Below are 12540 nucleotides of genomic sequence, written 5' to 3'. Positions count from 1 at the left end.
GTCCGAACAGCACCCCCACTCGCCCGAATGCAAGCATTCGATCTCTTATGCCAATTTCATTAACGTTGAAGAGTTTTGGGCAAAAATAATATGCAATGGGAACAGATATCCCAGAGAAGATGTCTACCCTAACACGCATGTCCCGGGGATAGAAATAATAAGCATGCACAAAATAAATGAAAGAAGTGTCACATAAATATAGCTAGGTTATGAGTGTCATGCCTATTTGATATCTAAGTTCTGGTGAACAAACACATGCATGCTACAGCTAAACGTATAAAATCTGTATAGGATATAGCAGATATGAACAGATAATGATGAGATAAGATGAGCAGGAAAAGCAATAAAAGAGCTACAACTAAGCATGCAATCAATATAAGTAAACAAGTGCTACAACTAAGCATGTGGATAAGCAGTAAACTAGATAAAATAAGCATACAAATGCTACAGCTAAGCATGTGAATCATCTAGTAGTAGTAATCACTCAACATGTCAGAGGGAGACACAATAGCATGTACCTATGCAAGAAACAATGATAACCACAAACATAAACCCTAAAACACTAACAACAAATCCTAAGACTCTAATTATTTTTTCGGCCTCAAATCTTAGAAGGTCTGGTGTTCATCCAAGTCGCCTACGAATCCCCGCCTCTCACAGGAATCAAGCCCTCGTAGTTCTCACGCCTATTCTAAACTACAATGTCTAACACCTCTAGGACAGCTATCCTTGATTCGATCAACTAGACTGATTAGATTTTAAAGCTTCTTGTACGATTACTTAAGTTCGAGTGAATTGTGTATTTTAAGACACCCTATATGCCCTAACTAATGCAAGTTAACCCTAAGCTAATGCAAGTGGTTCATATATCATATGTGAACTGGGCTGTGTATCCTAAGGAAAATAATGGGTTCACTAGCGCATCCTAATCTAGTCATCAGTCGGCGAAGAGTATCGCCAACCGACCTGACTGAGGCGTAACAAACTCCTAGCCAGGATAGACTCCTAACTCTAAAACACTCAAGACATCTAGGACAGACTCCTAACTCTAGAGGAAGATCTTTTCGAAAACGGTTTGTAAAGTTTTGTTTGAAAGCTTTTTGTGTTTTTAGAAGGTTTAAAATGATTTGTTTTTAAAGGTTTGAAATGTTTATTTTCAAAGGTTTGACTGGATTTGGGACAAGGATCCCAAGCTGCCTACGTACCCTGTGGGAGGGGATCAAGCCAATGTAGTTCGGAACAGACTTTCCTAACTACTCTCCTAATGACTTATGACTTTTCAAATGTTTTTCTGATGTTTTTGTATTTTTAAAATATTTTCACCCTTTCAGTTAAAGGGAACCTATATGTCCACACCCCGTGATCCACAGCCTGGTGGAGTGTCAACACTAAGGACAAAATCCCTAGAGCCCAAAGGGGAACTCCTATCTAATGGACAGACTTACAAGAGGAAAGGACATACTCCTAAACATCTATAAGGGCAGGACAGACTCCTAAGATTTGCAAAGGTTTGACAGAATCCTATACTTTGCAAGGGTTGGACAGAATCCCCTGACTTGATGAAAGGTTGGACAAAATCTTATGACTTGATGAAAAGCTGGACAGGATCCTAGCTCCCTATGATGATAGGACAGACTCCTAAAAGATTGACTCGTAACTAGAGGACGGACTCCTAAACTAGAAGGTAGACTCCTTATCTAAAAATTGACTCCTAACTAAGGACAGGCTCCTATGCTAATGGACTAACTCCTTAACTTTATACTTTGAGAAGTGGATGCTATGTAGACAAAGCATGTCTTCCGGAAGAAGGAAAAACAAATAAGGATGCTTAGAAGACTGGGCAAGTCTTCTAAAAGAGAGGACAACTATGACCAATGAGACAAAGCCTGTCTCCTATAGGAAGAACAACTAACTCTAATGAGACACTGAATGTCTCCTATGAAGGCCTCCAAGTAACCTTATCATTTCCCTTACAATGATAGATAGGGGTATAGGCAACTAATAGACCAAGTTAGTCTTCAACTAGTAGGGGGTACAAGTCAGGGTACAACTTAGAGAGGGTTCTATAAATGAGGGCAAGCATACCTCCTATGTGTAACTTTCTAATATAACTGAGCTTGCCTCCTAACATCTTTTAGTTAATCATTGTCACATCTTTTATTTCAGTTTTGATTTCTTCTTGCATGCATTTAACATTTTTGCATTACACAAGCATGGAATTTAAGCCATCCAAGCATATCAAGACTCAAAACGATTAAATTAAGCATGAGTGAAAGCCTATAAGTTGTATAATATCAGAAACTAAACTCAAAATATTCAAAGCATTTCATCTCATCCATGATGAACTGGGCTAAGCAAGAATCAAGCATCAAAAGCATGCATTTGTATTCTACATGGAAGCTGAAAATTTGTATTGAAAATTACACTATCCAAATGGCAAAACTAGAAAAGTGATACACGTCAAAGTTGTTGGGTACACATCAGGAAACATTTGATTAGTTATGTAGTTTGGCCGGTTCTCTCCAGAAGTGACCGTAAAACGTCCATCTTTGGGCTGATTTCAGATTTCATTTATGCAGTTTTGTTTTGAAAAGTTCCAATTTTGTTTTGCAAAACAGAGAAACGAAAACACAGTTTTAGGAAAAGTGTTCAACATCAAAGTTTCAGAAAATTCATTCAGGAAAACTTTATGAGTTAACAACTCCATCTGGATCTGGCCGGAAGTGGCCAGAAAACGGCCATCTTCGGTCAAACCGCAAGATGAAAATAGGGTGTTTTTGGCTGATATCTTAAAAATGCCGTAACTTTCTTATTTCTTGGCCAAATTAGGGTCATGATATGTCAAATTGAAGGTATTGAAAAGATCTACAACTTTTATGTGTACTACGTTTGCTAATTCTAGCCAAAATATAGCAAAAAAGCATAAATACAAATTTAGACAGCATGTATTTTTGAAGTTTTTCAACATCTTACAAGAGCATTTCACATCAAAACCCTAGATCTATTATGAATTTTACTAGATATTCACATCACACACATATTAACACATATTTTTTAATTCCAAAGCCTAACACATCAGATCTAAAGATTTTCATAAAAATTATCAAAGAATTCACCATTTTAACCTAAATTTTCAGCTGAAATCATAAAATTGGCATAACTTCTTCGTTTCTTTGCCAATTTTGGGCCATTATATGCCAAATCGAAGATCTCAACGAGCTCTACACCTCTACATGGGAAAGTTTCTTGAATTTTAGTAGAAAATTGATAAAAAAATTATAAAAACAAGGCTGGACAAGACCTAGTTTTGCTATTTTGACATCAAAATTCAACTAAAACTCAAAATCTAAGGTGAATTACTTTAGATCTTTATATGAGACATATTTTTAAACATATTTTGATAGATTTTAGCCATAGGTTGCTAGATCTAACCATTTGTAAGCATTTTCCACTTAGATTTCCCATTTTAGACTAGATTTTCATTGAAAACTCAAAATAAACTCAAAATTCACAAACCTTTTGTGAGCAACTTCAAATTCTAGCATCTCTTGGACTCTTCTCTTGGATCTCTCCTTGAAAGCTTCTTCTCCTTCTTCTTTCTCTGCCTAGACCTCATTCTTTCTCTAGAATTCGCTCTCTTTAGAAAGCTCTCTCTCTCTAGAATCTTCTCTTTCTCTCTCCATAAATATCTCTTTCGAGAATTTTCTCTCTCTAGAAAGCTTTCTCTCTCCCTCTCTCTAAAATTAGATTAAGAGCCCTAACTTTTTCAAATGAAAGCCCAAATGCCCTATTTATAGAGTTTTTCCTTAATTTTTATCCCCCATTAGTTTATAGGACAACCCATTTTCAAAAATTTTACTTTGGTTTTGGTTCCAAAAGGGTGGTCATTTGAAAAAAGTTTAATAAAAAATTAACTAAAAGAAACTTTTCACCTATTAAGTTACCTTGGACAACCCCATATTCATGTATATGTTGTACTTTAACTAAATGATGGTATTTTCAAATAAAACTCTTCATGGGCGACATTACAGGGATAATGCACCTCATTTATGCTCTAGTGTAAAAACTGGCTGGCTTACAGGATATTTCACTCCCCTTGTGCACTACAATTCTAATTCGGCTCATCTTATTAGGCATTTTTGCTCGGATTTGACAAAACTTTGCCAGGACCTTGCTAGGATCCTAACCTACCCTAGGGAGAAATTTGGGACCCTAAATCACTGATTTGGTGGAATTTCTATTTACACAAGGAGGTTTAGGGTCCGGTCAAAATGGGGTGTCTACAGATGTCCCTCTTTGGCAGAGCGTGCTTGTCGTGTGAATGTCAAAGCTGAACTGACAACACATTTTGAGTGGCCCAAGATTGGTTAAAGAAGAAAATAATAAAGAAAATAATTTTGCAAAGATTGAACTCTTGGAAAGATTAGATACCTCAGGTGTCTCACTCGGATTGGATGCCTCAGGGGTCTTTAATGGAAGGGATGCCTCAGGGGTCTTTAGATGGAATGAATGCCTCAGGGGTCTTTAGATGGAAAGGATGCCTCAGAGGTCTTGAATGGAAATGATGCCTCAGGAGTCTTCAGTTGTTCACTCAGGATAAGTGCTCTCAAGGAGACTTTGATTTTTGCTCAGAGGCGGGTGGTCTCAAGGAGACTTTGGTTTTAACTCAGAGGCAGGTGGTTTTTGGCTCAGAGGCAGGTGGTTTTTGCTCAGAGGCAGGTGATTTTTGCTCAGAGGCAGGTGGGTTTTGCTAAGAGGCAGGTGGCTTTTGTTCAGAGCCAGGTGGTTTTTGCTCAGAGGCAGGTATTTTTTTGGTCAGAGGCAGGTGGTTTTTGCTCAGAGGTGGTTTTTGCTCAGAGGCAAGTGCTCGCAGGGATACTTTTGATGGAATGATGAGACAGACTCTCAATGAAATGGTGAGACAGACTCTTAATGGAATGGTGAAATAGAATCTCAATGGACTGGTGAGACAGATTCTCAATGGAATGTTGAGACAAACTCTCAATGAAATAGTTATCTCTTGCCGAGAATAATTGGGAGTGCATGATATGTGCCGAGAACTGAATTCATATAACTTGACGTGTTTTTTAGGTATTGACTCTTTTCAAAAGGTGAACAACATTCTGCTTAAGTTTTGGAGATTGTGGGAGCTAATTCTAGACTCCGTTGGGAAAATGGATTCTTGAAAATTTACTTTGCTGAGGATGATTTAGATTAAGGAATTTGGCTAAAAGGAATGTACTTAAGCATCTCTCATCTCTTTCTGCTGAGAAAAACTATCCCAGTTATCATTGTTTGCTTGATATCTTTTATGACCTGACAGGTCATAAAAGATGCCCCTAGTGTGATGTACTTCCATGACAAAAGTCTTAAGAAAGCATAACCAGGATAAGTAGGAAAAATCTGAGTTTGTATGGGTTCTTTCTTTGGTTTAGTGATAGGACAGTCTCCACAATGGCTGAATCTGAGAATTTCCTCTTTTACTGCTTACTGATTGAGGCTCAATGTCTTTGGCGGGTCTGAACAATATGTCTCTTACCCTTCTTTAATTCCTAAACCAGGATCTACACTGGGTTTTTCTTTTCATTTCGGAAGGTATACACCCATTCTTTCAAGTGCCAAATGACTTCGTACATTGGAAGAAAATGAATACGAATGAGGAACAGACTTCCAAGGACTCGATCAAGGAGGATTCAGATTTTTCAACAAACTTGACTCATTTTGAAGAGACTCAACATTTATTTCAAGAACTCAACTAACTTTTAACTCACTCTTAGATCATGATGTGTTATTATTTTTTATGATAAGGCTAACCGTTCTCAGAGTAATCTCAAAGTCTATGTCAAGAAGCTCTAATTTCCTCCATCAGGATTTTCGTCATGGTTATTACCCCTTTTAGATTGCTCAGTTTCAATGCCCTTAGTTTAGGGAGGTATCAAAGTAAGTCTCGCCGACACTACTCAGATTCCAGGATTCTGCCATCTGTAGAAGATTGCTTCTTCATCTCATCAATTCTCTTCTTAAGAAAATCGCAACTCTCATGACTTTTGTCTTTCCAGGTTTTCAGTCCAACAGACCACTCATCTCAGCTTCTGCTTGGATTGTCCATACCACAAGGGCCGCAACCCCAATTGACGTGTGTTGTTGCTATCCTACATCCGAACTTGCCGAACACAGTAGGCCAAAGGACAAGGTCATCGCTATATCCAAACTTGTCGACTGCTAGTACTTTGGAATTCTTCCTGGCTAAGGAACTCCTTCTGCATCTCATATCCTCCATCTTTATGAGAAGTCATTGCCTCTAACTAGATTGCCTTCTCGAGTTTTCAATATAGCAGACCGCTACGCTTGCTTTTGCATAAGCCAACCCTTTTGGTTGTCAACTTAGTAGGTACATGTCTTTATCGAGGCCGCCCTTTTGGATTTTCAACCTAGTGGGTCTTCAGATTCTTGTTCTTTTCCTTTCTTTCTATTTTTATTTTTGTTTGCCTCGAACCTTTGCTTGTTTCACCAAAAGGACTTTGTAAAAAAGCTTAGGGTTAGATATTTTTTTGGTTCAAACGATTTCGACCGAATCTGGTCTTGTCAGATTGCCTATGTAACCCAAAAATGGAGGATCAGGTCCGCGTAGTTCGCTTTTTGAGGTTTGACAAAGAATGATTTAGCTTTTAGCTTCAAAATATTGAAAGGGAATAATTTTGCTTTTATCCGAAAGGTTGACCGAACCTGGCAAACCAGGCTGCCTACATACCCCTGAAGAACTGGGGATCAGGTCCGACGTAGTTCGGGTTCAAAATGCCCCGGGTTTATTATGTGTTTGAAAAGAATTGGTATGATTTTACTCTTCGGCTTAAAGAGTTTACAAACAGATTTTTAAACGTTAGGATTTTGGCTATTTAAGCTCAAACGTCCAAGGATGGCCTCCTCGTGTTTTAATGTACAAGCTTCTGAAGAATAAGGTTCAACGGCTTTAAATATTTTTATCGAGGAGTCTGGCGGTATTCTTGGGCAAGACTTTAACCATAACTGGATCTCAGAGATATTAAATTTTTACTCAAGGTCTCACAACTCTCAATAGTCTCCAAATGCTGAAGAAATTCTCATATTTATTTATCTCATTGACTCTATCATCTAGGTCTTTGATGTTGCTAAGAAGTTGTCTTAGGGACACATTTCCTTCTCCTTTTTGTCTTTCTCTCGCTTTTTTTTTAATATTCTCTTTCTTCTTTATGTTCTCTCTGTTTTTTAACAGAACTGTCCTTACTTATAGAATATTCCACCTCAGAATCTAATTAAAGATATGTAACCCGAGTGTTCTCTCTCATTTTTTAGAGCTCAAGTCTTGTGAACATGACTTCGCTATCTAAAAGCCTTCTCTCAATGTTCCCATCAACTTCACTTGATGGTTGATGTTTCACTCTCTAGAATCTTCACTTTCAACTTGATGTCTAAGGATGATGGAGTCTTGTCTTGCATCACACTAGGGCATTCACCCGGTTTATCCTTATAGGATCAAACAAGACTTCCTTGAACCCTTCTGAATGGGTTTATCAATTCCTCGCGCTCCTCGGGAGATAAAGTTTTGCCAATCCATCTTTCTTGAGTTTCGGATTTTGATACCACTATCGATAGCTTCGATTTCTTCTTTGAGTGGCTATGCTTGACGCTCTTCTTCTCGTTTGACCATTTTTCAGATCTCGAGGAAAATTTTCTCTGCATTCTCATCTGAGAGGGTGTCTTTAGTTATTTAAACATTAGATCCAAGAGTGAATCAAAAGAATACTGATAACGCTGGAATCAAGAGTTTATTTCAATGGAAATTTCAAGTACATTGATGATTTTTGGACGCGCCTCAATAAGCTCTACAAGGACTTGACGAAGAACTGAACTTTGACTCAATGAGAAATACTGACAGAAACATCATGCTAGAGTTGACATCGACACAGCTAAACCTTACAACTTTAATAGTAGAGGGTTGGCGTATACTCAATGAAAGATAAGTTTTAAAATATAGGATACTTCTTTTAAGGTAATAAATTGGCACCGAAAGTTCTTAGGTAGCATGCCTTCCTCCATGATAATGATGTTTATAGAGTTTGATCCCAGAGTAAGAATCTCAGAAAAGGTAACCCCACAAGGCCGAAGTTAAGTGAGACAATAAAAGGCTATGTAGGTAATTCAAGGGAAGTAATAGTCTACTTGGATCAAGTGTGACTAGAAATGGTTAGTCTTTTGGAAGGGTAGTCATTTGCTGAACTCAGACTTCTGAATTGGAAATACACACACTAGATCAATAATCATGTGATGAAAATTCTAAATAGGTCGAGATAAGAGCAATCTTGACCATATCTATTGGTACTTTGGATTGGAATGGCAGAAAATGACTATCTATGAAGGTCAAAGGAAAATAACAGTGATAACATGACCTACACCAACAGGATCTCAAGAAATATTCAATTTTTCCCTTAACTCTTCGTTACGTATGACTGTTCTCTTTTAGGTACAAAAAAGTAAGAGCGATAAACACCCCTAATCTAAATAGGTCTTGATCTCAGCAATAATTATGCACTTGTAAGATAGATACACAAGATTCAACTAATCCATTAGTGATCTCGATATAAGAGAGGTAAATCCAAGATAGAAAATACAGATCAATTTTATGTATAATAGATCAAGGAATAGATTACGAGTAAAGAGCCAATAATCTAGTTGCAATCCACTAAATGAATAGATAGGAATAATTGATTAGATTAGGAAGAAACATCTTACTAAGAACTAGGCCCTAATATAAATATATAGAATATGGATCAATGATACAAGATATGGGTCAAAGGTATAGTCAAAGGGTCAAAGGATAGACTATGGCCATAAGGGTGACAAGCAAAAGACACTGACCAAGTCTAGATCTGAAAGATGAATTGATATAATTGATTTGATTAAATAAGAAAACCTCACTAAATGAGTAGGTTCTAAACTAATAATCAATATATATATATATATATATCCTAACCAGGGGCACCAACCTAAGTCTAATATAACGGAGTCGAGAAAGTCTCGACTCATGACAGACTCGTGAGTGTACTAGGACTGCATTGTAGCCACATAAGGTGAGCTACCTTAGTCTATAGATAGGACAAGGCTCCTAACTCTAGCCTCCACATGTGTAAGCAACACATGTTCGTCCCTATATACAAACAAAAGGACAATGCAATATATAAAGGGGGTAAGGCTGAGGTCCACCTGGCTGGGTGCATAGTTACTTGTATACTGTGAGTTCCCTCCAATATACGAACTATGTCCGTTTGAAATTCCAAGGGAAGGCCCGAGTACTTATCCTAATGGCAACTTATGAGGAGGTAAAATTTAGGTTACTAACAAGTTTTAATCTTTTGAAAACTCTAACCCAAATTTGAAGATTAAGAGATCAAAAATGAAAATTAAGCACACAAGTTAAATCCTAAGTGCAATGCAAATGTAAAGCAAGAGATAAGAGAGAATGCACCCGAGATTTAAAGTGGTTCGGTCCTCCAATGCGAGGCCTACTCCACTCCACCAACCAAACCCGTTGATGGCTTCACTATTTGATCTTCTTAACTTCGGCGAAGATCGGTGCCGATTACAATTCCAATTGCCTTTAACCTTGGTGGCAATCCTCACCACGGAGAGTGGGCTCCGCTTCTCCGAACACTCGCCCGAATACAATCGTCTTGAATAAAGAAAGAAAGAACAAAAAAATCCCTCACAAGGGTTTACAAGGTTTGTAGAAGATGTACAAATTGAAGTCTATGATCTAAATCCTAATTTTAGAGGATGAGGGGCATAAACAAGCTTAATACACTCTTAGGATCTTCCAATAGGTTTTTAGAGTGCTAGGATTGATGATTGGGAAGTTTAGAATACCCATATATATAGAAAATCCAAATATGACCGTTTGAGAGGCATAGTGGTAAATCTGGCAAAATCTCCAACGGCTATAATTTCTTCCCGAAATAGTCGTCTCGGAGTTCCGAGAGATTTTCTCGGAGTTCCGACTCGGAGTTCTGGGAATACAAACAGAAGTTGGAAAAATGCTATTGGACCATTTCTCGGAGCTCCGAGGAATATCTCGGAGTTCCGAGTTCGAAGCTCCGAGAAGCCTATATGCAGCTGGTTTTTCAATTCTGTTTCTTATTCATTTGGGCTTCCAACTCTACACCAAGTTGGGATTGTTATGAGGGTTCCAAAGTGTTGGTACACCACAAGGACAATCTCTTAAATATTTAGGGTGTGTGAGATTACTTTATTTATGCCTCTAAACACCTAAACTAGGATTGGATCTTTACATTCTAAAACGACTTTCGATCTTCAATTGCGATGCTTCAAGTCTTCATGCGTCTTGGATCTCCGATGTCTTGGTCTTACGAATGTGGTCCAATGAGAGCTTCTTTGCCTCAATCCAAGCAATCTTGTCTTAGCACAATTATGATCTACAACTTAGACATTCAAACACATTAGTGATATCAAATCACTTGTGTATTGGATCATCAAAAGAGGATGGGAATGCCAAGGTGGGAACCATTGGGCTTACAATCTCCCCCTTTTTTATGATGACAAGCACAAGAGATTTTTCAATAAAAGCATACATATATTTCCTTACACTAGATTTCCCCCCCCTTTGGCATCAATCAAAAAGATGGGGTAAAAGAAAATCAAAGGGATGAAATTTACAATTTTAAGCTCCCCCTTTTTCAAGGAAAAAGACAAACATAGAACTCCCCCTATTGGGAAAATAAATTCAATACAAGAGGGGATATTAAAATTCAAAGATAAAGATATACAAATTATTAAGTGCAAGCCTCTAATCTAAAAACACATATGAAGAGAATCATATGGGGGCTTTGGGAACCCAAGCTTTCTTGGTTCCACCACAATCCCTAATCTTAGATGCACATTGGAATTGGTAATGACCATTGATTCCATAATAATGACATCTAACATGAGGGTTAGACAGACTAGTCCTATCATAAAATACATGATTAGGTCTATGACTAGCCTTTTGCAAGATTATGTCAATAATTTTATCACCATTTAGGAATCCATTGAGACATAATCTTAACCTTTCATTTTCATTATGAAGATGGGTTATTTGATTTAGAAAATCATTAGTGTCATCTTCATACGATTTAGAAGAGCTTGCCACATTTTGGAGTTTAGCAATTTGGCAAGATTTCTCATCCAAACAACCCTTAAGGGTTTCAATCTCAAGTTTAAAATTTTTAATTTTTACTTTAGCTTGAGATTTGGAAGAAGAAGATTATTTTTTCAAAACATCAAGTTCATTTTCTAATTTTGAAATAGATTTTTTAAGAACTTTATTTTTTGAAATTTGAGAATGCAAGGTAATGCACAATTCATCATAAGATATGTTTCCACTATCACTACTTGATGAATTACAAGAGGGGTTAGAATTTACCTCATCTTCATGGGTGAGTATCATGAAGCAAAGATCATCCTTATTAGCTTCCCCTTACTTGAGCTTTTGCCCGACGTGCTTGAAGCATCCCAAGCGGCGACGACACCTTTATTCTTCTTCCAATCTTTCTTCTTTCCCTTGTACTTCAAGGAAGATGACTTGAGAAGTGGACACTCTGGTCTTTTGTGTCCCGTCTTCTTGCAATCGTAACACCTTATTCCTCCTTCTACTTCACTTTCTTCTTCTTTTTATCCTTTTTGTGTTTCTTTCTCCATAAGCTTTTAAATTTTCTTAACGCTTCTTCCTCATCACTATCCGCTTCATTTGAGGATGATGAGTCCGTCTTGGAGGCCTTTAGAGCTAGAGATTGACTTTCTCTTTCGGCTTCTTCTCTTCTTGACGGCTAGTGAGGAGCATCTCATGAGTGATAAGAGATCCTACAAGCTCCTCCATAGTTAGCGTCTTGAGATCCTTTGATTCTTGTATGGCGGTGACCTTTGGATCCCAATGTGGAGGAAGTGACCTAAGCAACTTACCCACAAGCTCATTAGTAGGATAACATTTACCAAGATTAGCTAATTCATTAGACATTTTAGAAAATCGGGTATACATTTCGAAAATACTTTCATTTTTACCCATTCTAAACATTTCATATTTGTTCTTTAACAAGTTTATTTTGGAATCCTTGACTTGTGATGTTCCCTCATGGGTAACGGCAAGAGTATCCCAAATAACCTTGGCGGAATAAAAAATAGCTACTCTATTAAACTCCTCCATAGATAAGGCGCAAAACAAAGAGCTTATAGCTTTGTAATTTAAATTTGCATGCCTTTTCTCTACAACATTCCATTCTTCAAATGGCTTGAAAGGCAAAGTGTATCCATTTTCAACAATGTGCCAAAGCTCCACATCTATCGAAAGAAGATAGATGTGCATCCTTGTCTTCCAATGTCCATAGTTGGACCCATCAAAGAAAGGAGGTCTAGTTGTGGAATGGCCTTTCGGAAGTCCGGTTCCATTTATATTTGCCATTTCACAATTAGAAAGTTGCCAATGATTTTAAGAAAAGAAAATCTTTTAAGAGCCAA

Source organism: Tasmannia lanceolata, unplaced genomic scaffold (assembly GCF_043159265.1).
Source record: "Tasmannia lanceolata isolate RefF3 unplaced genomic scaffold, GAP_Taslan_0.1 ptg000044l, whole genome shotgun sequence".
In the NCBI taxonomy this organism is placed as follows: domain Eukaryota; kingdom Viridiplantae; phylum Streptophyta; class Magnoliopsida; order Canellales; family Winteraceae; genus Tasmannia; species Tasmannia lanceolata.
The sequence above is the reverse complement of the archived record's forward strand: the minus strand, read 5'-3'. Positions refer to the sequence as shown.